Consider the following 25,340-nt stretch of genomic DNA (forward strand, 5'->3'; position numbering starts at 1 on the left):
AATTGAACAAACCAGATAAATTCCCATTTGGCATTTTTATTCCACATTTCAAAGTACATTAACTATCAATGATACAAGATAATATAAATTAAATATAACAGACAATAAATAAGCTTAAATAGGCCTATAAATAACAAAAAACATTTTTACTAAAGAACCTGCATGTTTCCAATTAAATTTTGGTTTAAAAAAAAAAAAAACAGCCTTACAAGCAAATTATAACACTTACAATATTTGTTAATAACAAATAGGTCAGCTCTGGGATGAAAAGAATTACCATTAAATATTATATCAAATAATGAGGATATTTGGTACCAAAGAATGTGCAGGATACCAAATAAATCGAGGTATAACATCACATTTAACAAGCCATTTCTAACAATAGCATAAATGGTAATAATTTAGAGTAAAGCTCTGGAGAAGAATAGAACAGTAGTAGAACAGAACAGTAGTAGAACAGAACATTATAACAAGCCTGACTATGGGTTCTCCGGTTTTCCCCGACCTCCAGAATGAGGCAGCGCAAATTGGCTTATCTTCAGTGATTTCTTGTGCGCCTATATAAAGGACAAACAACCTCGCCATCCCATATCTATCCAAGGAGCTGCCTTCAAGGCAGGGTCACAGGGAATAAAAAAAAAGTAATTTCCACAGTGAACAGTGTGGATTGGGTGAGTGTAGCCTGAAACTTCTGGCTTCTTTAGGGGTCTTGATGTTACTGACTGCAGGATAAAGAAAGGGTTCCAGGTGTCAGTAGTCAGCCTAGGTGTAAGAGGTCGGCTGTGGGTCCCTCTCAGCTGTGCGGCGTCTTTTTCCACCTTCACGATCAGATGCTCCTTTCAGGTAACGCATAGCGCTAACCTGGACCGCCTCATCAGTGGCATCCTGGGTTGCCGGGTTCTTCCGGATGGCTCCTGTAGAAAATACAGATCTGTCATTCCATGTGAATGTCATAAGGCCACACACATCTACTTAAATATATAACAAATTTATATATTTATATATATATTACTTTGAACAATGGTCTTCAGGAACATGTCTCTAAAACATGCTTTATCCCCTACACCCGTCCAGGTTGTATTAATGGAAAGGTGATTAGAGAAGATACTCTAAAGCATTCGCCACACGGTTGTCTTTAGGTCCCTCCCACATTTGATTGCCAAAAACCGAAGCTGAAAATACAAAAAAGTGTTACAAATTACATATCTCTGAAGCTTCTCATACATAAATATAAAAATGTGACAGGCTGTGATTCAGACTGTAGAATATGCAGTGTACAATCTTAAATTTTACTTTTTAGATTACCCTACAGCATTATAAACAAAATCAGCACACTTACTGGAGCTCTTTATCCTGCCTCAAACTGTTGTCAAGCAACGCCAAATGGGTTGTCTAGGGGGAGTAACAGACCCCCTGGCAGGGATAACTCTCCAAAAGACACATTGGCACTGAAATGTTGCAGCATAGTGTCCATTTTGTTGTCCATGCTATGCACAACATCGCCAAACTCTCCAAGACGTCGCAGCATTAGGGTCTGATCTGCACCTACAGGGGTTCACAGAATAAAAGAATAAAGCAGTCAGTCCTGGTCCCTCAACTACTAAACTATGACATTTACAACTAGGTCTACTACATGTACAGGTGGCCCCAGTGGGAATTAAACCAACAACCACAGGTGTTGTTTGCAAGTTGTACCTGATTGCCCAGTACGAGCAAACGTCGTCAACATTGTCCCAACTTGCTTCACCTGCTCATGAAGTGAGCCGCTGTCATCCGAAGCTACAAAATGAAAGGCATTTGGTAATTTTGGACCTACATCACAGTCAAAAAAGTAAAATTTAAGAAAGAGTGCATGTTCTCACCTGCTCGTGCATTGCTTTCCCTCAGGGCTTGGTTCTCATTCTGGAAATCTACATAAAAAATATTTTATTTTAATTATATATATATATATATATATATATATATATATATATATATATATATATATATATATATATATATATATATATATATATATATATATAACAACAACTACAGGCACAATTTTCCATACTGTTAAAGTTTCCAACATCTGCAATTTCCTGTTTGTCCATCTCAACTCCTTTCAATATTCTTCTCCTTATAGCCCAGTAACTAGACATTGTGACTAACAATTTATTTACCTTGAAAGCCGAAACGATTGTCCAACAATAGGTCTCTTGGATGAAGATAACCGATTGTGCTCTGGTCAAGGTATCTGCAAGAAAATGTGAACAAAACCGCATTGTTAACGTTAAATACAGAATATACAGTAGCTATGCTGTGGGGGGAAAAACTGGTCAGCCAAATGTGGAACAGTAAAATGTATTCATTCAGTGTAGTGATTCAAGTAAACTGCATTGTCCTCAAACATAATAAGTACAGCAGTTCAGAGAAATAACTCATAAATGACCTTAAATGCTAGAAGAACAGTAGCAACACAGCACATGTTAGCTAACACTTGCTAAAACTGACCTAACGTTAGCAGCATGCTTGTTCGGACTAACAAAATAATTTAAATAACCTATATACATCATTCTGTTTTGTTAGAAAACACCAAAAGTTAAACTTAAGTCTTTCTAGATGTAAAGCTTTGGCTAACTTACCTACAGTAGCTAGATACATTTTAACATGTAGAACATGCTTGAACTCAGTGTGTAAAAAAGGCGAAACAGCACGTGTTAGCTAACACTGTGTATTGTGCACTATATCAGCGTGCGTGTCTGAACAAACTAATTAAAACAACCTACCGGTATAGCTATACATCAAAAATGAACATAATATTGTGTGACACAAAAAGGAAACATGTACTTACTTAAACGCTCGTAGTCGAGGATATTTTCTGATCTCCTCTCTTCAAATACTAAAACCATGTGATGAGCGGCCGCTGTTGGTAAATCTGTATGTTTTACCGGTTTGTCTTCCGTCTTTTTTAAGTATACTGCCCCTCTCGGCCGGTGGAGGTACTTCTCTGTTTTTTTTTATTTTATTTTTATTTAAATTAGTACATGTATAGACAAGTACAATACAAAAAGTACAATGAGAGAAAAATAAAAATAATAAAGCATTGTGGTACAGTTCCGAATATGTAGAACAAAGAATAACAACAAATGTAACACTGTATATAAAATAAATAATAAAAATAAGAATTCTGAGATAGAAAATACTTTATAATATTAAGGCAGTCACATGAAATTGAAAAGCTTTCAGGTTTCTGTTTTTGTAAGCTTTTTGTTTTGCGACCTCATGTTTGAGAGGGTTTCAAATATTGTAAAAATCAGCTTTATAAGAGGTAATATTAGAGGGCTTCTTTTGAGTTATTCTTGTCTTATGAATGTAGAATTTTTCCTAAATAATTAATAATATATTTTTGTTTTTCAGAAAAATATGGGTTTTGAAAACAAAGTAAAATGTCATGAAGTTAGTTCTAATTTTTTGTCATGTCTATTTTAAAGTCAGTCCAAAAAGAAATAGAAAAAAGGCCAATACAAAAATAAGTGTTATCCTAAAATGAACTTTCAAACTTTCTTAACCCTCCTATTATGCTAAAAAAAAAAAAAGTATTAGCCTACATCCATTATGGGTCAAATTGACCAACACTGTTTAAACACACTCGACATGCAAATAATCAAGTGAAAATTTAAATGTAATTTCCTAAACCTAACCTTATCATGGAATCAAGAGTCAAGAATCTGTTATAAACCCTAATGGCTTTGGAGCAAAAAAAACTAATATTTGATATAATTCACATATAGGCTATTATGATTTTATAATCGCTTCAAATGTGAGAACTAGTTAAAATGCTGTCAGTTCCACTCTATTTCCCAACAAGCCAAACATAGCCAACGTGGCTGGTCGAATTTGAGAGTAGAAATCCTTGTATTTCACAGCGGCTTGCCGCCAGCCGGCCGCGGTCCATTAGGCGGAGGCAACCGCCAGAGAAAATGAAGCCGGCGGCCCGCCGGCTAGTCGGCCGCGGCATCTCGCAAGAAATGGGAGTGACGTATTCGGCGGCAAACGTTTCATCACCGCCAGCGGGACGCACCTATAGCCGACAGCTTAGGGCCGGCGGCAAAAAGAAGCCGTGCCGATATTTTTTGCTATCTGGGATTGTGGCATTATATTGTTTTTGCATTGAATTATGTGTATGCATGGTTAAAGAGATGAGTCTGTAGACTTAACTGATCAAGTGTGTCTGAATTCAGAATGGGGCTGTGGAGGCTTTTAAAGTTTAGAAGTCAGAAAACTGTTTACTACCTTTTAAAGGATTTAGATATTCAGGGCATTATTAACAGACCAGAACTTTGTGACTATAAGGTTTGACTGACAGTAGTCTCATGAGGCTTCACAAATATATTGACGTGATAAGCCATTTGTCCTCAGGTCAGCGATGTCATTTCAATACTCAATGCATTGATTTTGTGTATGTTTAGATATGTCCTATTAATACATTTGTGTCCCTTTAATACACGATAATAACATGTGTGTGTGTGTTATAGCTACTGTCCTTATAATAATGGTTTGTGTCATAGGCGGGGCTTGCATGTAATTATAATATGTGCTCATAATTGTGTATTTTGTCATGTTGTTACATTATCACTTGTGTTGAGTGTAAAGTAATTCTGAAGTGAAATCTGTGTTGTGTGGCTAAAACAAATTTTTTTGATATGCCCCACAACTCTGTAGAGCAAGTGGAAAGGGGTGTCCCCCTAATACAGCAAAAAACTGGTTTGGGCTGAAGTGTCCTTGTAATACACATAAACCCGTATGTGTGTGTGTGTGTGTGTGTGTGTGCTTTTTTATGTGATTTATTAGGGACACAAATTTGTATAATGACATGGGTATTACACTGTTATTACAACGTAGTGCACAGCAAATTCTGGTTTTTGGAATAAACTCCCTGTTAGTTAAAATCAACTCAATCTGAGTGTACATGCGTGACCATCAAATAAACTCCAGCGCAGAGTTAAAATAACTCTGCTCTTGGAGTTGAATTTTTAACACTTTTTCAGAGTTAAAATTGAACTCTTTCTTGAATTAAAATACTAATCCTACGGAGAGTAACTGTAACTCTGAAATGTAGTTAATTATAATATAAACTCCTTACCAGTGTTAAAAATTAACACTTGAAACACATTTTATTTAACACTTCTTAGAGTTAACATTTATTTAACACAATATGTTTTATGTGGAAATGACTACACTGAACACCATACTCTTTGCCTTTATTTGAGCAAATTCATACATTTGGTTCAGAAATTCATTGCATGGACACACTTTGAAAACAATTGCTGTCATACTGTAAAATCTAACAGCAAAACATATAGGCAGCTAACAGAGTGAATTACGTTACCTCGTCGGCATTAAAGTTAGTGTGGAAGCTGAACAGGTTTCTTGAGCTGAGTCGCCACTTCAATTTGACGGCAAAACACTCATTTTCAGAAACACGGTGAATGTGTAACAAGTACAATTCGGTGCTGCTCCTTTAAGGGGGATGGCACTTATTTTACTCACTCGCTGAGTGCAGTCCTTAGATGGAGCACGAGCTGTGAGCTGCATGTATGCTTTATATATTTCTGTTGCTCTTTATCGTTTATTTTTCCGTTCAGTAACGCCATAAAGTGTTGCAAACGTTACCCCATGTGTGCATGGGAATGGCGCTGATAATAAACCCCATGTGAAACGTCAGATAGCCTGCCTACGTGAGTTTTGCTTGCACTTGGCTGAAGCCATTCTATCCGGTTTCTCTGCAAAGCAAATGGAAAGACGGTTAGCTGGTTTACATCGACAAAAAGTCCGCGCAAATAGGCAATTCAAATTTTGAAACAAGTTATCGGCTACGTTCATACGTTGCCATGGTCGTTGACGTTAGTACACAGTATATACCGTAACAGCTATGACAAAACGTGTTTGTCAGAAAATATAGAACATGTTGAAATAGTTTTTTTGTTGTTGTATATATACACTTTTACCTACCTCAGTCACGACGAAGCACATAAGTCCATTATTTGTGCTGCAGAACCAGGGTCGTGTCGTGACGCACTTCTCAAAATGTAACTCCAGATGTAGTGTTAAAACACGCTCCTGAACACCAATGAATGAACGCCAAAATACAACACAGCCAGGGAGTATAAAATAACACACACGGTAGTCAAAATTAAAAAAATAACTCAACAAATTTAACTCATTCACACTTTTTTGTCTAACTCATGATTTTTCAACTCCTGAAATTTGCTGTGTGGTTAATGAGGACATTTCATGTGTCCACATAATAAAAATATCTTTAAAAACATACTAAATAATGTATTGTTAAAATGTAACCAAGTAGCTTTAAAAATATACTACAAATTACAATGTAAACATGGTTAATGAGAATGTTTCCTGTGTCCCATAAATGAAATAGCTTTAAGGGGTTTGTGTGTGTGTGTGTGTGTGTGTGTGTGTGTGTGTGTGTGTGTGTGTGTGTGTGTGTGTGTGTGTGTGTGTGTGTGTGTGTGTGTGTGTGTGTGTGTCCACCAACTGGCAGCAGGAAGTGTGTCACTTTCAAAAATGCAAAATCACTGTCTTGTTTTCACCCGATTTACTTCAAACTTCATCAGTATAATGACAAAACATGGCAGATGTAGACATACGAATGGATTCCTGATATTTTAAATACTGTTGCCATGGCAGTGTGTCAAAGTTTAATAATCTTTTGGCTGTGTTTGAGGCTCTTAGCATGCTTGAAATTGCTTAAAACTCAACACACACATCAGAGATGTCAGTCAGCGGAATGGGCAAAGCCTCAGAAATGGGTGGTTTGGAGGGGTGTTTATTACAACATAATCATGGTTTATGAAGACATTTCATGTGTCCCCGTAAATCAAAATAGCTTTAAAAGCATACTAAACAATGTTTTAATAAAATAATATTATTTTAATAGTGTGTGTGTGTGTGTGTGTGTGTGTGTGTGTGTGTGTGTGTGGGCATGTTTTCGTGAAATATCAGGACACAAATGTGTATAATGACATGGGTATGACATAGGTATTACAAAAAGAGGGTGAAATATGAGGACATTCCCCATGTCCTCACTTTTCAAAATGCTTATAAATCACACAGAATTTGGTTTTTTTCACAGAAAGTGAACTGCACAGTCTCCTGTGAGCGCGATTGTCCCCCCTCCCCACTCCCCCGCTGGCCTGCACTCACATTGCACTTAACGTACCGGGCCGGAGCACGCTTAAGTCATTCACGATGCAACTTTTTGTTTTGAAGAAGACAGGAAGAAAAGCGCTTTCGCTAATAGACTGCCTAATACATTTATAATTTATGCCGCGCAGCGATTTTCACTTGATTGCACTGCACATATCAGAAGATTATTACGGAGGCAGCTGACTTTGACGGAGGAATTTGCAGCTTTACCCGCAAACTTCAATTCATGTTCATCAATAAGGTGAAAACCAGAACCATTATAAACCTAAATCTTATTGAATTAATTGAAAAGTGTATCCAAGTAGTAATAGTTTGGTGTTTGCTGTTGTAATGTTGATAGTAGCGCGCAGCTGCTCCGTGCTCCAGCACGGTTAGCGCTCACACTGCATGCGAACCGCGCCCGAGTCCAACTGAACCGTGCTCTGGCCCACCTCTTCCAAGCGGGCCAGGGCCGGCTAATCGAGCCGCACCCGAGCACGGTTCGGATCACTCACACTAGTCAAACGAACCGCGCTTTGGTGGTCAAACGCACTCGGGCACGGTTCAAACTGGCTAGTGTGAGTACACCCTTAGGGACAGGGTCAGTGTAAGGGGATAGAAAATACCGTTTGTACGGTATAAAAACCATTACGCCTATGGAATGTCCTCACATTTCACAAAAACAAACATGTGTGTGTGTGTGTGTGTGTGTGTGTGTGTGTGTCTCTGTGTGTGTGTGTGTGTGTGTGTGTGTGTGTGTGCGATATGTAGGCTTAGGGGTAGTGTAGGGGATAGAATGTCTGTCTGTGTGTGTGTGTGTGTGTGTGTGTGTGTGTGTGTGACTTTTTTCTCTTGATGATGATAATTAAACCCTTTTTATATAGGCTATCACAAATAACTTTCACTTGAAATAAAAACGTCATGTGCTGTGTTTGCCAAGATCACGGATGATGCATAAGTCTTTAAATTAATTATTTACTGATATAATATAAATGTATTAAAACATAAATTTCACATGATTTTATAAAAGTGGCTATTTATAATAAACTTCCATTAAATGTAGACACGCATCTTACTCTTACCTGACACTGATATTAAAATCATCTTTGCTGTTTCTGTGATTTGGTTCCATTTATTTATTTTGTAATTTATTTTTTATATTGGACCACACATATTGATTTCAAATATATTCAAAATCATTTTTCAGAGAGTGAAATAAAAAAAACTCCCACCATTTAGATTTTATTTCTTTTTGTTGTTAAAATCTTGTGAATCTTGTTCAATGTGCAGATTGCCTCTCTCTCAGTCCTTCCCCTCCCCCCTCACTCTCAGGCTCACCCTGTGTGTGTGTTTGAGTGTGTGTGCGCGCACGTGTGTGTGTGTGTGTGTGGGGGGGGTCTCTCTCACCCTGTGAGTTTGTGTGGGTGCCTTTCTCTCTGGGAATGATAATTTACCCCTTTCGTATCATAGACTATCACAAAAAACTATCACTTTAGTGTGAATAAGTAAAAAAGAACTACAAACACCTTGAATTAAATACTGGCCTTCTGGACTTACAAAATTTTGAGCAGGAAAAGATAACTTTTATCTATTTTATCCTATGACATTAAAATTAATCTAGATTTAAATTACATCATGGGTGTGGCTTGTGGTGATAGTGGCACCAGTTGCTGCGGTAAATGTGGCATATTCGAGCGATTCTAAAATATTCTCCTGTTTAAATGCATATTGCGTGCCGTGCACAGTTAAGCTGATGCCACCGGCGTGGCGGTGCCACCGGCTTGGGCCCGTAATCGCTGCTCGCAGCTTTAATTAGGGCTCAAGCCTGAAAGGGCGCAGAGCCCTATTGTTTTCCTTAAGATTATTATTAGGGCTCAAGCCTGAAAGGGCGCAGAGCCCTATTGTTTTCCTTAGGATTATTATTAGGGCCCAAGCCCAAAGGGCGCAGAGCCCTATTGTTCTTCCTCAGATTATTAGGGCTCAAGCCTGAAAGGGCGCAGAGCCCCATTGTTTTCCTTAGGATTATTAGGGCTCAAGCCTGAAAGGGCGCAGAGCCCTATTGTTTTCCTTAGGATTATTAGGGCCCAAGCCCAAAGGGCGCAGAGCCCTATTGTTCTTCCTCAGATTATTCATTGTTTTTTTTTTTTTTTTTTTTTTTTTTTTTTTTGACTTCTCGGGTACTTTTGGGGCACTTAACATGCTCGAAAACTCTTGAAACTTCGCACGGGCATCGGAATGCGCGGCCATCAGAGCCGGGCTGAAGCTGGTACCGGGGCGTGGCAGGGGGGCTCGACAGCGCCCCCTAAAGTGGGGTCTGAAAACTTGGTCCATATATCAAACAAACTTGCACGTACATGTATGAAACTCGGTACACATATAGATCTCATCAGGCCGAACAACTTTCGTGCTCTAAGTTATGCGTCAGCCCTACAGGAAGTGAGCTATTATGGGTTGTTCAGAAAACGCATGCTCTGGAATTTAATATACTCCTCCGAGGCCATTGTTTCGATCATTGCCAAACTCGGTCAGCATGAAGAGAACATATCCAGGATGCTAAATTGCGAGCAGATTTTTGATATCTCAAATGGTTTGGCCGTGGCGAAGCAACGAATTTATGGCGAGAAAAGGGAAACAGGAAGTGTGTTATAACTTGTGCAAACATTGACTGGTTTGGATGAAACTTCAGCTGTGTGTTTGTTGTAAGAAGCCGATCACATGGATATGACTTTTGTGAGTCAAAGTTATAGCGCCACCAACTGGCAGCAGGAAGTGTGTCACTTTCAAAAATGCTTTGAATCACCATCTTATTTTGACCCGATTTATTTCAAACTTCATCAGTATAATGTGAAAACATGACAGATAGAGAAGTATGAAATGTATTCCTGAAATTTCAAATACTGTTGCCATGGCAACGTGTCAAAGTTTGATAATCTTTTGGCTGTTCTGAGGCTCTTAGCATGCTTGAAATTGCTTGAAACTGCTTGAAACTCAACACACACATCAGAGATATCAGTCAGTACACATGGACAAAGCCTCAGAAACGGGCGGGGATGAGGGGCTCTCTAGCGCCACCTTTTGACAAAAGTGGGGGGGTTAGTTTTATCTTCAGTCACCAAACTCGGTACATATATTGTTCTCTTCGAGCCGGACAACTTTCTAATTTACAGTCATTAGCTCCGACCAACAGGAAGTCAGATATTTTGGTTTGAAGGTGAATATTTATGTAATTCAGGGTCTGAGTTTTTACGTTCTCCTCGTAGGCGATTTATTCAATCTCCACCAAACTCGGTCAACATGAAACAAAGATACGGAAGATGCTAAAGTGCGAACGAATATTGGATATTTCAAATAATGTTGCCATGGCAACATGTCAAAGTTTAATAATTTTTTTGGCTGTGTGTGTGCCCTCCCCTCTATCACCAAAAGGGGGCAGTGTTGTATTATTTTTGAAACTCCCTTTCTCTCTCTCTCTGTGCTTATGTGATTTATGAGGACACAAATGTGTATGATGACATGGGTATTACACTGGTATTACAACGTAGTGGTTAATGTGGACATGAACTATGACACTATATCACTACAGGACTAATTTTCTAAATGACATTTGAGTTATAATTCTTATCACCTGACAGCCGTGATTTCATGTACTCATTCAGACAGACCTCTTTTTTTTAAAACAGAGTGTGAGTGTGTTTTCTATACATGTGCTTTACAGAAGGTCATGTGCTGTGTTTGCAAAGATCACTTTTGACACATTTGTCTTTAAATTCATTATTTACTGACATAGTTCAAATTTATTTTTTTTAAAAATTCACATTATTTTCTACAAGTGTCTGTTTATAAGTGTCTTTTTTTCACAGAAAGTTTTTGTTTGAACGTGAATATTTGTATAATTCAGGGTCTGAGTTTTTACGTTCTCCTCGTAGGTGATTTTATTCAATCTCCACCAAACTCGGTCAACGTGAAACGGAAGCTTAACGCATTAAAAATATTTAACGCAAATAACGCAGCGTCCGTTTTTATATCCATTTTTGCTTAGCGTTACATGATCACGCTCCTATTCATGTAAATGCTTCCAAGCGCGACAAGACACAAGAGAGCGCGCTGTATGCCAGTGTCCTGTCTGTGTGTGTGTGTGTGTGTGTGTGTGTGTGTGTGTGTGTGTGTCCTGTCTGTGTATGTGTGTATGTGTGTGTGTGTGTGTGTGTGTGTCAGTGTCCTGTCTGTGTGGATGCGTCTCATGTCAGCTAATCAAGGGACACTGACACACACACACACACACACACACACACACACACACACACACACACACACACACACACACACACACACACACACACACACACACCAGGCCCGTCGCGACAAGGCAGGCAAACCAAGCAATTGCTTGGGGCCCCGAGCTGGCCTGGGGCCCCAAGACAGCGACAGGTTAAGAATAAAATGAAACGACAAACTGTGTGAGCGCCCCATTGATAGTCAATGCAGTAAAGTGCAATGACACTGTTATCGGGATCCCCCTTAAAAGGCCCCCTCTCAGTAGTCGCTGACAGCAGCCAGCCAACCACGCGATCTCTCTGCGGCAAAATACAAAACATCCTCGGATTTGAAGCGGAATTTTATGCTTCAGGAAGCCAGAAAAGAAAATAGAGAAAGGAAGAGGAGGATAAGAAAAAAAACAAGATAGCGGTATGTGATAAATTACACTGGATAAAATAGCTCTACTTGTCTTGTACAAAAATGGTGTAAGTTTGCAGCAGGTAGGCTAGCAAAAATATGTTTATGTTAGCTATCGTTACCTGCCTGACGGCAAATGCTGCTTGTAACGAACAGTTAGAGCAACTTTTTTTTTTCGAACAGACGAAATTACATGAGATTGCTATAGCTTTGTAATATGTTTTTATGAAAGTGGCATAGCATGCTATACTAACTAGTATTCATGCTATGCATAAATAACCTGGAATAGTTAATATAGCATGCTATATTAACAATTATTATAAACATTATTTAACCAGAAAGAGGCAGAGGAACATTATTTTTTTCATAGCTTATCTTAGTGTGCTAGTGTCGGGATATATACGGTAGTGACAGTTTGCAAATATGACATCATTTTTATAAGTTACCAATGGATCTTGAACAATTACTTTATTCTGTGGCAATTTTTACACTGTTACATTTTGAAGTACAGTATCAGGACAACCCACATGTTTTACTGGTACTGTTTATTAACTATTTATCAAGGTATTATAGTCATCTGATGCAACTTTATAATAACCATCTAGATAATGTTTATAGACAGTTTACAAACCAACTAGTAACCCTTAAGTATTCCCAAAGTGTTAGGAATATCTGGTCTGTCTATCTATGTAATGTTTATAGATGTTTTAAAAATGGTTAAAGGTTTACAAATTTTTTTTTAATGATACAGTGGTGTTTTTTGCAAATGTTTTCAAATTGTATGGACAGTATATGCAACAACAGTATTTGCACTGTCTCTATGTCCATTTTGCTTGGGGCCCCCAAATTTCTTCAAACGGCCCTGTGTGTGTGTGTGTGTGTGTGTGTGTGTGTGTGTGTGTGTGTGTGTGTGTGTGTGTGTGATATGTAGGTTTAGGGGTAGTGTAGGGGGATAGAATGTACAGTTTGTACAGTATAAAAACTAGGGGTGTAACGATTCATCTACTACATCGATGTATCGATTTATTTTCCTATGATCTAACTACATCGATCTGTGCTTGGCAAGTTGGCCTTCCGGACGACATATATCGATCTAACATCGTTTTAAAAGGTAATCAATCGATTGTATCGATCATAGGAAATAACGCATTGGATTTAAGCACGTCAGACTTTATATGGATGTTTTTTCTTAGCACTTTTAATGATAAAGGCGTTAAACGTTACTCGATTCAGTCTGCCTATCTGTGACATCATCGCAACGCACCAGCAGCAGCGCTCATTGAAATGAATGGGATCGTGTCGCTTTGTCGCTGCGTGTTGCTGGCGGTGTGAACGGGGCTTGAGAAAACAAAACATAGCATGGCGCATGGCAGAGGAGAAGCCAACGAGCGAGAAATTATCAAGCCACCAGGAGAAAGCGCTACCTGTACTTTCAACCCTTGCTAAATGTTACCTGTGCATTCCTGACACCAGTGTGCCAGCAGAGCGAGTTTTTAGCACTGCTGGCCACATAGTGAACGCACAGAGAAGTGTTCTGAGGTCAGATCATGGTGATATTTTTGAAAAAGAAATCTGTAAAGTCATTGAAGAGTAGTTGGTTACATTTTATCTTTTGTTAAATATTGTTTGTTTATTAAACTGAGAGTAGTAGCGGGCCAGTTTATTCAATCTGAAGAAATGTTGGTTGCACTTTATTTTTGATATTAATATTGTATTTGTATTATTTTAATGTTGAAAAACAACAGCAAAAGTAGCAGGTAAACTTACTATTAATTAAACCTGAAGAGAAGTTAGTTGCACTTTATTTTTTATATTAATATTGTAATATTTTTATGTTGGAAAACAAAAGCAGAAGTAGCAGGTTAACCTACTGTTGAAATGTTGGTTGCACTTACTGTGCTTTTATTGAATATGTATTGAATATTGAAAATGAGAGCAGAAAAGGTTATCTTCCTGTTAATTCAACCTAAACTGTTGGTTGCACTTTATTCAAATAAAATTTTAATGCATTTGCCATTAATTGTTGTTTACTTGTTTGTTTATATCCATAATTAATTGATATACCGGATTCCCTTACAAGAAACAACAGGAATCTAGGAAACTTCACCTGCACTGACCAGTATCCAGATATTTATTTCAGTCACACAATTTTTGGCTAAAAAGTTACTGAATCGATTTCAAGTCACTGAATCGTTTCGGATCGTATCGTTCTAAATTAACCAATATTGTCCTTGAATCGTATCGACAACCTCAAATCGTGATACGAATCGTATCGTTGTTAAAACGAATCGTTACACCCCTAATAAAAACCATTAAGTCTATGGAATGCCCTCTGCCTGTCTTTCCCCTTCCCCCTCACTCTCACCCTGTGAGTTTGTGTGTGTGCCTTTCTCTCAGTCCTTCCCCTCCCCCTCTCCCTCACTCTCACTCTATCACTGTGTGTGTGTGTGTGTGTGTGTGTACTTGTCTACCTATCTAACAGGGGACCTTGGTGTCGTAACACACTCACTAACAGGGGACCTCTGAGCCAAGAGGGGACATTTTTCAGGTCCCCTGTTGGTCATAATTTGAATCATGTTAAAATCAAGTAAAAACACTAAAAAAACACTCTGGTGATTTTTTTTACTTTTGACCAAGTGGGGACCTACAAGTGTGTGTGTTTAAATCATGTGAAAATTAAGTAAAAACACTCTGGTAATTTTTTTTTAAACTTATGACCAAGTGGGGACCTAAGTGTGTGTGTGTGTTTAAGGTCATACTCAGCAGCTCCCCTGTAGGCTGGAGCAGGAACTGTAAGGGCTCTTAAACACACGTCGTTCACACACTCCTCTATTGTTTGAATGGCCTGCTGTCCCAGAGAGACTCTGCTGTTTAACAGGCTGCTTACTAAAGGAACAAGCATTACATCTCTTTACTAGATACCTTGACTAGTTTCAAACTTTGCATTACATTACAATTAAATTCTACACAGAATCCAAGAAAAAAGGATTTAAAAAACTAAACAAACAGAATGTAATTAGAAGTTTTGTTTTTTTATTTTTTATTTTAACATATTTTAATGACAGTAGCCTATATTCATTGAATATTATTGTATTTATCAAAATAAACAGAAAATAGTACAAACTTTACTATTCTTTTAAACAAGTGTTAAGACATTATTAAAAAAAAAACATTTTAGCTCAAGTATTTGTATAAATAATGTGTGACTTTTGCCCTATGTAAAATGGGGTGTAAAAGGCCCACCTTACCACCTTATACATTTATGAGTTTTTTTAAACAAACCACTTTTGATTTATTTATGATTTACACAATGACTCGGTCCCCTGTTAGATAGTAAATCACGACACCAGTGTGTTTGCGTTGTAATTTCTTGCCATCATAAACACACTGTAGATATTTAGAGTTTTTATAGCAATAACTGAGTTTTAAGAGTTAAATCAAGCAGAAATATTTCTCTAATGTATTAATTGCAGATCCTCTTTGAATAATGATTATGTTAAACACAATGACTCGGTCCCCTGTTAGATAGTAAATCACGACACCAGTGTGTTTGCGTTGTCATTTCTTGCCATCATAAACACACTGTAGAGATTTAGAGTTTTTATAGCAATAACTGAGTTTTAAGAGTTAAATCAAGCAGAAATATTTCTCTAATGTATTAATTGCAGATCGTCTTTGAATAATGATTATGTTAAACACAATGACTCGGTCCCCTGTTAGATAGTAAATCACGACACCAGTGTGTTTAATTTGTCATTTCTTCATCTCAAACACACTGTAGATATTCACTGTATATATTGAGATAACTCAATTTTATGGTGACTTGCATTAAAATGTTTATCCGTCTCAATTAAGTTTGTTATGTGAACTGAATGACTTTTAACATTGACACTTTAGTTATTTAACCAACTGATGATTTTCAAGTCAGCAATCAACACACAACTGAGTTTTGACCTCCAAAATCTTATTATAGTGTATTTTTATGGTAAGTATTGGTGTTTTATGTTTTAAATCAAGCAGAAATCACTCTTTAAGGAAACAATTGCAGGTCACACTTTATACAGTGAACATGATTTCCTTAAATTGACTTAAGTCCCCTGTTGGATGGTAAAACACGACACCTGTTTGATTGCTTTGCCATTTCTTGCCATCACAAACACACTGTAGAGATTTTGAAGGTCAGAACTAAATTTTTTGGAGACTTGCATGAAAATCTTCATCCGTCTCAATTAAATTATGTGAACTGAATGTCTTTTAACATTGACACTTTAGTCGAAGATTTTCAACTCAACAATCAACACACAACTGAGTTTTGACCTCCAAAATCATTATACAGTGTATATTAAATTTAAATAAAAAATAAAAATTTCCTTACAAAACAGTTTGACTCAAGTTTGACTCTCTACTGCTTATTTATTATTGTTTATGTTACATGGTCCATGTTTACATTACAGTATAAAATTGTTTCTAAGTTTTCCCCTTTTATATAGATGGTAATGACTAAATATCCTCGCACACCGAAATTTTCACACGTTAAAAAAAAGATCAAGCACGTTTACACACAGCCTCTGAAACTTTCCTTCCTTCATCATAAAAAAAATCTGATCAGGTTCAGTTTTCTGCATTTTTCGCATCCATAGCAAGCATTTAAAGAGGGGTTTCAAATTTCTGTGTTATTCATTTTTGTGTTAAAATTTTGAACATAAGTTGAACAGTTTAAAAAAGAAAGTGTGAACCTTCAAATTAGCCATTATAGTTCATAAAGTTTTGCTGGCGTTTGTATCTAATTGAGAAAAGAATGAATGTAAATTGAAAGATGTCGTCATTGAACGCATTTTGTGCCAAAGCAAATAAATGATCCACAGTTTAGCCACATAGGCTGATGTGATCCCTGAGTGAAGAGTTTTGAAAAAGTGATGAGTATTCAGAAATGTGTCCTAGCAGATGTTTAAAAAACCCTGTAATATCACTATTAGTAAGGGATCACTGTATAATATCAGTCTTTAAATGTGAGATATTTAATGTGAACCTAAAGTATACTTGCAATAGTGTTATTTTAGCACAATTAAATATACTTAATGGATGTTTCGCAAAAGCGTTGTTTAGTGATATTGCGTCCTTGTGTTCCTGCTCTACGTCATCATCAACTGTCGAAGTTCAATTACAATACTCAAGAACACATGTACAGAGGATGCACAAAAGTACCCGGATGTTATAAGATATATGAGTATATGAAAACAATGTCTACAATAATATGAAATAAATGTTTTAACAGGTTATGTTTGTGTATATTTTGTGTTAGCCACTATTTTATATGCTGGGATGGTTAGTTGAGCAACAAGTTCGCAGCACATCTCAATTTCTGTTCTGTGTCCTCACAAACTTCTGAGCTCGTTCTTTCAAGATCACATAGCAAGACTGGTCTCCACGAAAACACAAGTCCCTTCTTTGCATTCCCAGAATTGCGAAACAGCCATCATTAAGAAATGTGCACTGTGTAATAAAGGAGTACTCCAAGAATAATTATAATATTTATACCAGTAAGTCTCACGCAGGTCACTAGGGTTTACAATATTTGATGCTTTAATACTATCCAAAAAAAATGTTACGGCCATTTCACACTGAACGCGACAAAGTGAGGTGAATCGTTGATGAATGGAGGTTTAACACCGAACGCCACTCAAACCATCATCGAGGACTTGCTATAATTATATAATAGGCAGACATTCATTATTTCTAGTGATTTATGATTATGTAATATAATTGACCGATCCAGAGCGAATGCGATCTCTGACTCATAACACTCACACACGTGGAAGAAAACGGACAGTTCTCTTCTGATAGCATATAATTCAGTGGAAAAAGAAGTAAACTTGAGAATTACATATGGCATATCTTGCTTTATTATGCTGAGATTGATCGAGCCTGGTATAAATAACTCCATACAGATCTATTGTTTTACAAAAATAATCTATTGTTTAAAAAAGGAGAAAACGTGTGTACTTTAATGTAAACTTGGACCATGTGACATAAACTGAAGTTAACAGCAAAAAAATATACTATAATGCTGACTGTTGTTAGTGTTTTTTGTTGTATGAGTTAAAAGTGTATATATTGGGTGAATCCTCATTGTGTTCTGGAAGAATGAGTTGATTTAAGACATCAATGAAGTGTTTTGGTAGTTTTAGCACATTTTGAAGGTGAAATTAACTGCTTTGCTTTGAAAGGTGTCCTAGCGATTGTAGCTGAGAGATAGACGTCAAACAGACTCAAACAAAGACCCAGAATTCTGTGGTGTTACAGCACTGTGGCTGCTGTAAATGGCTGCTGTAAGGTTTCTTTATGAAATAACAGGCACAATGGCAAAGATATTTCTGCAAAAACTCCAAAGTAATGTTCGGTTGCAGTGAGAAAGTCACAAGAGACAACTAAAAAAACTCATGCGTGTATTTAGCCTAGTGTAGATCTGTTTGCTTACACATCCCCCAAACTCCATTTACAAATGAATACAGGAAAGGCCAAAGCCATTGTCTCACAGGTGAGGAACAGGCCTAACAGAGCTGTTACACCCATGTCACAGACACAAACTTCTCATCCAAACTAGAGAAAACGCTGGGATTTACCTGGGAAAATTAAATCAATGTACACTTTTTCCAATCCCTACGACACATTTTTCAATACTTGGGTCACTTTTTTAAAACTCTTCACACACTTTTTCACACAAATTCACACAACTGAATTTCAGCTTGGCACAGCAGTTATTTTAGTGTTCAAAATGCACTAAAACTACCAAAAAGGATTCTGAGGATTCAAAAGAATCACCCAATATTTCAATATGGTAATACTGCCGAAATGTAGCAAATTGTTTTGTTTTTTTTAATTAATTTTAGTTAAGTTTTGAACATAAGTTAGGGAGTTTTGAAAAGAGAATCAAAAATTTTTCAAATTGGCCTATACAGTTCATAATGTTTTGGTGGTGTTTGTGTTGAAGTGAGAAAATAATTCTTATAAATCGAAAGATGTCGCCATTGAATGTATTTTATGCCAAATCAATGATAAATTATGACTTTAGATGGCCCCACTTTATATTAGGGGGCCTTAACTACTATGTACTTAAATAGGTACAATGTACTTATTGTGTTCATATTGTATTGCAAAACACTTTTGCTTATATTGAGGTGGGATACGGGTAGGGTTAGGGACAGGTGTGGTTGTTTTGGTAAGTTTAAAGGTAGGGTTAGATGTAAGGGAAGTGTCAACAGTGTAATTACAAATGTAACTACAGAAATTAATTACAGATGTAATTACATGCAGGTATATTTAAAAATGTAAGTACAATGTAAAGACATGTATGTACACAATAAGTGCATTGTATCAAATGGATAATTAAAATGTTAGTACATAGTAGTTAAGGCCACCTAATATAAAGTGGGTCCCTTTGGATTTTAAGATTTTATATTTCAGTATAATTCCTGCAGAAATGAGTTGATCATCGTTCTGACTTGAATGTGTTTGATCAGTTCTGAAAGCAGTGTGTTAACATTCAAAGAATGTGCTAAAAATATATAGTTTTGCAGATAGTTAGGTACGAATAACAAAAGTGTTCGTGGATTTTGGAAAATGTGGTCATTGAATGCATTTTGTGTGAAAGCAATGAAAAATGATTCACAGTTTTTAACATATCAATTTAGTATTGGCCAATGCAATAAAAAAAAAAACGTAAAGCGATATGCAGAAAGCTGTGGGGCTAAACACCAAGAAAATATCACTTCTAATAAGATGAAAATATATTTAATTTAATTTTTAAAACAATTTAAAACATGTCAACAGTTTTATTTTATTTTTATTTTTTACATTTGCTGGGACACATTTCTCAATCCTCATCACTTTTTCACTGTTCACTTTTTGTCTTCACTCAGTGATCACATCAGTCTATGTGAATCATTTATCATTGCTTTGGGCACAAAATGTGTTCAATGACGACATCTTTCAATTTACATTCATTCTTTTATGACTTTGACACAAACACCACCAAAACATTATGTACTATACAGGCCAATTTGAACATTTTTACATTCTCTTTTCAAAACTGTTAAACTTATGTTAAAAAAAATAGAAATTTGCTACATTTCGACAGTAATACCATATTGAAATATATTTTGAATCTAAAATACTATCAAAACAAATAGATTTAGCTGCTGTTAGTTTTTAAATTGCATTGCCATCCATTCAAAAGGGAAAAATTTAGGAATAATGTTATACTGTACTGGACCAAGGACCATGTAACATAAACTGCAGTGAATTATAGTGTAAGTCTTTTTTTTTAAAAGAAAATTTTACAAAAGAAAACATTGTGTAATGATCATGTGTTTTAGGTCTGTGTTTTATGATTGAAAAAGTGTGTTTGTTGGGTCCTTTTTGGTAGTTTTAGTGCATTTTGAACACTAAAATAACTGCTGTGCCAAGCTGAAAATCAGTTGTGTGAATTTGTGTGAAAAGGTGTGTGAAGAGTTTTAAAAAAGTGACCCAAGTATTGAAAAATGTGTCGTAGGGATTGGAAAAAGTGTACATTGATTTAATTTTCCCAGGTAAATCCCAGCGTTTTCTCTAGTTTGGATGAGAAGTTTGTGTCTGTGACATGGGTGTAACAGATCTGTTAGGCCTGTTCCTCACCTGTGAGACAATGGCTTTGGCCTTTCCTGTATTCATATGTAAATGGAGTTTGGGGGATGTGTAAGCAAACAGATCTACACTAGGCTAAATACATGCATGAGTTTTTTTAGTTGTCTCTTGTGACTTTCTCACTGCAACCGAACATTACTTTGGAGTTTTTGCAGAAATATCTTTGCCATTGTGCCTGTTATTTCATAAAGAAACCTTACAGCAGCCATTTACAGCAGCCACAGTGCTGTAACACCACAGAATTCTGGGTCTTTGTTTGAGTCTGTTTGACGTCTATCTCTCAGCTACAATCGCTAGGACACCTTTCAAAGCAAAGCAGTTAATTTCACGTTCAAAATGTGCTAAAACTACCAAAACACTTCATTGATGTCTTAAATCAACTCATTCTTCCAGAACACAATGAGGATTCACCCAACATATACACTTTTAACTCATACATCAAAAAACACTAACAACAGTCAGCATTATAGTATTTTTTTTGCTGTTAACTTCAGTTTATGTCACATGGTCCAAGTTTACATTAAAGTACACACGTTTTCTCCTTTTGTAAACAATAGATTATTTTTGTAAAACAATAGATCTGTATGGAGTTATTTATACCAGGCTCAATCAATCTCAGCATAATAAAGCAAGATATGCCATATGTAATTCTCAAGTTTACTTCTTTTTCCACTGAATTATATGCTATCAGAAGAGTCCACGTGTGTGAGTGTTATGAGTCAGAGATCGCATTCGCTCTGGATCGGTCAATTATATTACATAATCATAAATCACTAGAAATAATGCATGTCTGCCTATTATATAATTATAGCAAGTCCTCGATGATGGTTTGAGTGGCGTTTGGTGTTAAACCTCCATTCATCAATGATTCACCTAGCTTTGTCGCGTTCAGTGTGAAATGGCCGTAACATTTTTTTTGGGATAGTATTAAAGCATCAAATATTGTAAACCCTAGTGACCTGCGTGAGAATTACTGGTATAAATATTATAATTATTCTTGGAGTACTCCTTTATTGCACAGTGCACATTTCTTAATGATGGCTGTTTCGCAATTCTGGGAATGCAAAGAAGGGACTTGTGTTTTCGTGGAGACCAGTCTTGCTATGTGATCTTGAAAGAACGAGCTCAGAAGTTTGTGAGGACACAGAACAGAAATTGAGATGTGCTGCGAACTTGTTGCTCAACTAACCATCCCAGCATATTACATAGTGGCTAACACAAAATATCCACAAACATAACCTGTTAAAACATTTATTTCATATTATTGTAGACATTGTTTTCATATACTTATATATCTTATAACATCCGGGTACTTTTGTGCATCCTCTGTACATGTGTTCTTGAGTATTGTAATTGAACTTCGACAGTTGATGATGACGTAGAGCAGGAACACAAGGACGCAATATCACTAAACAACGCTTTTGCGAAACATCCATTAAGTATATTTAATTGTGCTAAAATCACACTATTGCAAGTATACTTTAGGTTCACTTTAAATATCTCACATTTAAAGACTGATATTATACAGTGATCCCTTACTAATAGTGATATTACAGGGTTTTTTAAACATCTGCTAGGACACATTTCTGAATACTCATCACTTTTTCAAAACTCTTCACACAGGGATCACATCAGCCTATGTGGCTAAACTGTGGATCATTTATTTGCTTTGGCACAAAATGCGTTCAATGACGACATCTTTCAATTTACATTCATTCTTTTCTCAATTAGATACAAACGCCAGCAAAACTTTATGAACTATAATGGCTAATTTGAAGGTTCACACTTTCTTTTTTAAACTGTTCAACTTATGTTCAAAATTTTAACACAAAAATGAATAACACAGAAATTTGAAACCCCTCTTTAAATGCTTGCTATGGATGCGAAAAATGCAGAAAACTGAACCTGATCAGATTTTTTTTTTATGATGAAGGAAGGAAAGTTTCAGAGGCTGTGTGTAAACGTGCTTGATCTTTTTTTTAACGTGTGAAAATTTCGGTGTGCGAGGATATTTAGTCATTACCATCTATATAAAAGGGGAAAACTTAGGAACGTCTCGGTTACGGATGTAACCCTCGTTCCCTGAGGAGGGAACGGAGACGTAACGTTAGTGACTAACGAATGGGGGTTTCGCTTAGAAGCCTATCAACTTCGAGTTTAGAGAAAACGCCCAATGGCGTGCCAATGCCATGGGGCATGCGGAATTTGCATACGTAACTCCGCCTCACCGCGTGAGTATATAAGGAAGTACGTGGCAATATCGCATTATGTTACCTGCTTGAGGAGCCAAGACTGAACTCCTGCGTTCCAGGTAGCACAACTGATGTGGCAAGGGGACGTTACGTCTCCGTTCCCTCCTCAGGGAACGAGGGTTACATCCGTAACCGAGACATTCCCTTTCGTTCAGTCACTACGACGTAACGTTAGTGACTAACGAATGGGGGTCCCAATATAATCCCGCCACTCAGCTGTCTTCCAGCGCCCTGCGTAAGTGTGAGTACCCTGTCGTAAGACTAGTACGGACGAAGGACTCCCACTTAACACAGGAATACCAAGGTACACTGGGAAGCATATCCCAGTGAGGGAATGCCAAAAATGCCTACCCGTGGGGAGGACTTAAGAGACACATATGACCCGCTGAGGGTTGCATATGGAAGATCTCTAGGGTACCAGCCGAAGGTGGATTTTTAACCCTAGGGGTGGCGGGGACACGCCAAGGGAAGAAACCCGCTCACTGCGGAGACTTACGGTGAAATACACATGTGGGGGTCGCCGGAGGGAACCATGCACATGGGCACCTGGCCGGACATGAGGGTCTGGGCTCGAAAGGGCAGACTGAACTGATGTCGGCGTCGACAGTGCTGGAGGAGCTCAGGGCTCTCGGGGAGTTCACCTGAGGAAAATATCGCACGTATCCAGTCCGTGGAGTGGAGTGGCGAGCAAGCCAAGACACCTGAGCCTGGCCCATCACCGGCCCCTCGGGGGGGCGAGTACATAGTCGGACACTGGCTCCACTCGGAGATAGTAGAATCTGGCGAATGTGTTGGGTGTCGCCCAGCCTGCAGCTCTGCAGATGTCTGCTAGCGAGGCGCCATGCGCTAGAGCCCAAGAGGAGGCCACACTCCGGGTGGAGTGTGCCCTCACACCAAGGGGACATGGTCGGCCTTGCTGCTGGTAAGCCAAAGCAATGGTGTCCACTATCCAGTGAGACAGCCTTTGCTTTGAGAGAGCACTTCCCTTCCGCTCTCCACCATAACAGACAAAGAGCTGGTCTGAGGTCCTGAAACACTGCGTCATGTCTACGTAGGCGCGGAGGGCGCGTACTGGACAGAGCAATGCCAAGGCTGGGTCTGCCTCCTCCAAAGGCAGCGCTTGCAGGTTCACCACCTGGTCCTTAAACGGAGTGGTGGGAACCTTGGGCACATATCCAAGCCGGGGTCTCAGGATCACGTGAGAGTTAGCCGGCCCGAATTCCAGGCACGCTTCGTCAACCGAAAATGCCTGCAGGTCCCCGACCCTCTTGACTGAGGCCAATGCGGTCAGCAGAGCCGTCTTCATAGACAGAAACTTAATATCAACCGACCGCAAAGGCTCAAAGGGAGGTCTCTGCAGAGCAGTTAACACTACTGCGAGGTCCCAAGAGGGTACGAGAGGAGAGCGAGGAGGATTCAGTCTCCTGGCTCCCCTCAGAAACCTGATGACCAGGTCGTGCTGACTTACCTTCTTGTTCTCCAGGAGATCGTGGTGGGCAGATATTGCGGCCACATATACTTTGAGGGTGGAGGGAGACAGCCTTCGCTCCAGCCCCTCTTGGAGAAACTCAAGCACGGACCCGATCGGGCATTTCCAGGGGTCTTCTTGGCGGGAAGAGCACCAGGTGACGAAGAGGTTCCACTTCAACGCATAGGCATGCCGAGTGGACTCTGCCCTAGCGGAAGTGATGGTGGCGACCACCGTAGGTGGTAGGCCACTCAAACCTGCCACGTCCCGTCTAGGAGCCACACGTGGAGGCTCCAGAGGTCGGGACGCGGGTGCCAAAGGGTGCCCCGTCTCTGAGTAAGGAGGTCCGGTCTCAGAGGAATAGGCCAGGGAGGAGCTGTCGCAAGGAGTATGAGTTCGGGGAACCAGGTCCGGCCGTGCCAGTACGGGACGACCAAAAGGACCTTCTCCTTGCCCTCCCTGATCTTGCACAGGAGCTGTGCGAGTAGGCTCACTGGGGGGAACGCATATTTGCGTAGGCCCCGCGGCCAGCTGTGCGCCAGTGCATCCGTGCCGAGCGTGCCCTCGGTCAGGGAATAATACAGGCTGCAGTGGGAAGAGTCGTGGGAGGCAAACAGATCTACCTGTGCGTCGCCGAACTGTTCCCAAATCAGCTGAACCGTCCGGGGATGGAGTCTCCATTCTCCCGGGAGAGGCTGAAACCGCGAGAGCTCGTCGGCTGCGTGGTTCAGGACTCCCGGAATATGGACAGCACGAAGGGACCTCAGGCGCTTCTGACTCCATAGGATGAGATGGCGGGCGAGTTGAGACATACGGCGGGAGCGTAGACCGCCCGAGTGGTTGATGTACGCTACTACGGCCGTGTTGTCTGTCCGGACAAGCACATGTTGACCCTTCAGCAGCGCTCGGAAGCGGTGCAGGGCGAACCGTACTGCCAGCAACTCGAGGCAATAGACATGCAGGAGGCGCTGGGGTCCTGTCCAGGAGTCCGCGGCTGCTTGTCCATTGCACATGGCACCCCAGCCCGTGGCAGAGGCATCCGTCGATACGACAACATGCCTGGAAACTCGTCCTAA

At 38.9% G+C, this 25,340-nt stretch overlaps 1 long non-coding RNA gene across 2 annotated transcripts; it reads right to left on the reverse strand.

Annotated features, from left to right (window-relative positions):
- Nucleotides 1-671: 671 nt before the first annotated feature.
- Nucleotides 672-3,882, reverse strand: LOC307128424. Of its 2 annotated transcripts, XR_013816788.1 has the most exons (7): nt 2,834-3,882; nt 2,163-2,236; nt 1,863-1,910; nt 1,696-1,779; nt 1,340-1,545; nt 1,013-1,172; nt 672-914 (listed from the first exon to the last, which is right to left on the reverse strand). It is a non-coding gene; the product is annotated as an uncharacterized lncRNA (long non-coding RNA). The 2 variants fall into 2 exon arrangements; XR_013816789.1 differs by having other exon boundaries at nt 2,163-3,881.
- Between the last annotated feature and the right edge of the window lie 21,458 nt (nt 3,883-25,340).

Source organism: Gobio gobio, assembly GCF_949357685.1.
Source record: "Gobio gobio genome assembly, chromosome: 6".
Taxonomy (NCBI): domain Eukaryota; kingdom Metazoa; phylum Chordata; class Actinopteri; order Cypriniformes; family Gobionidae; genus Gobio; species Gobio gobio.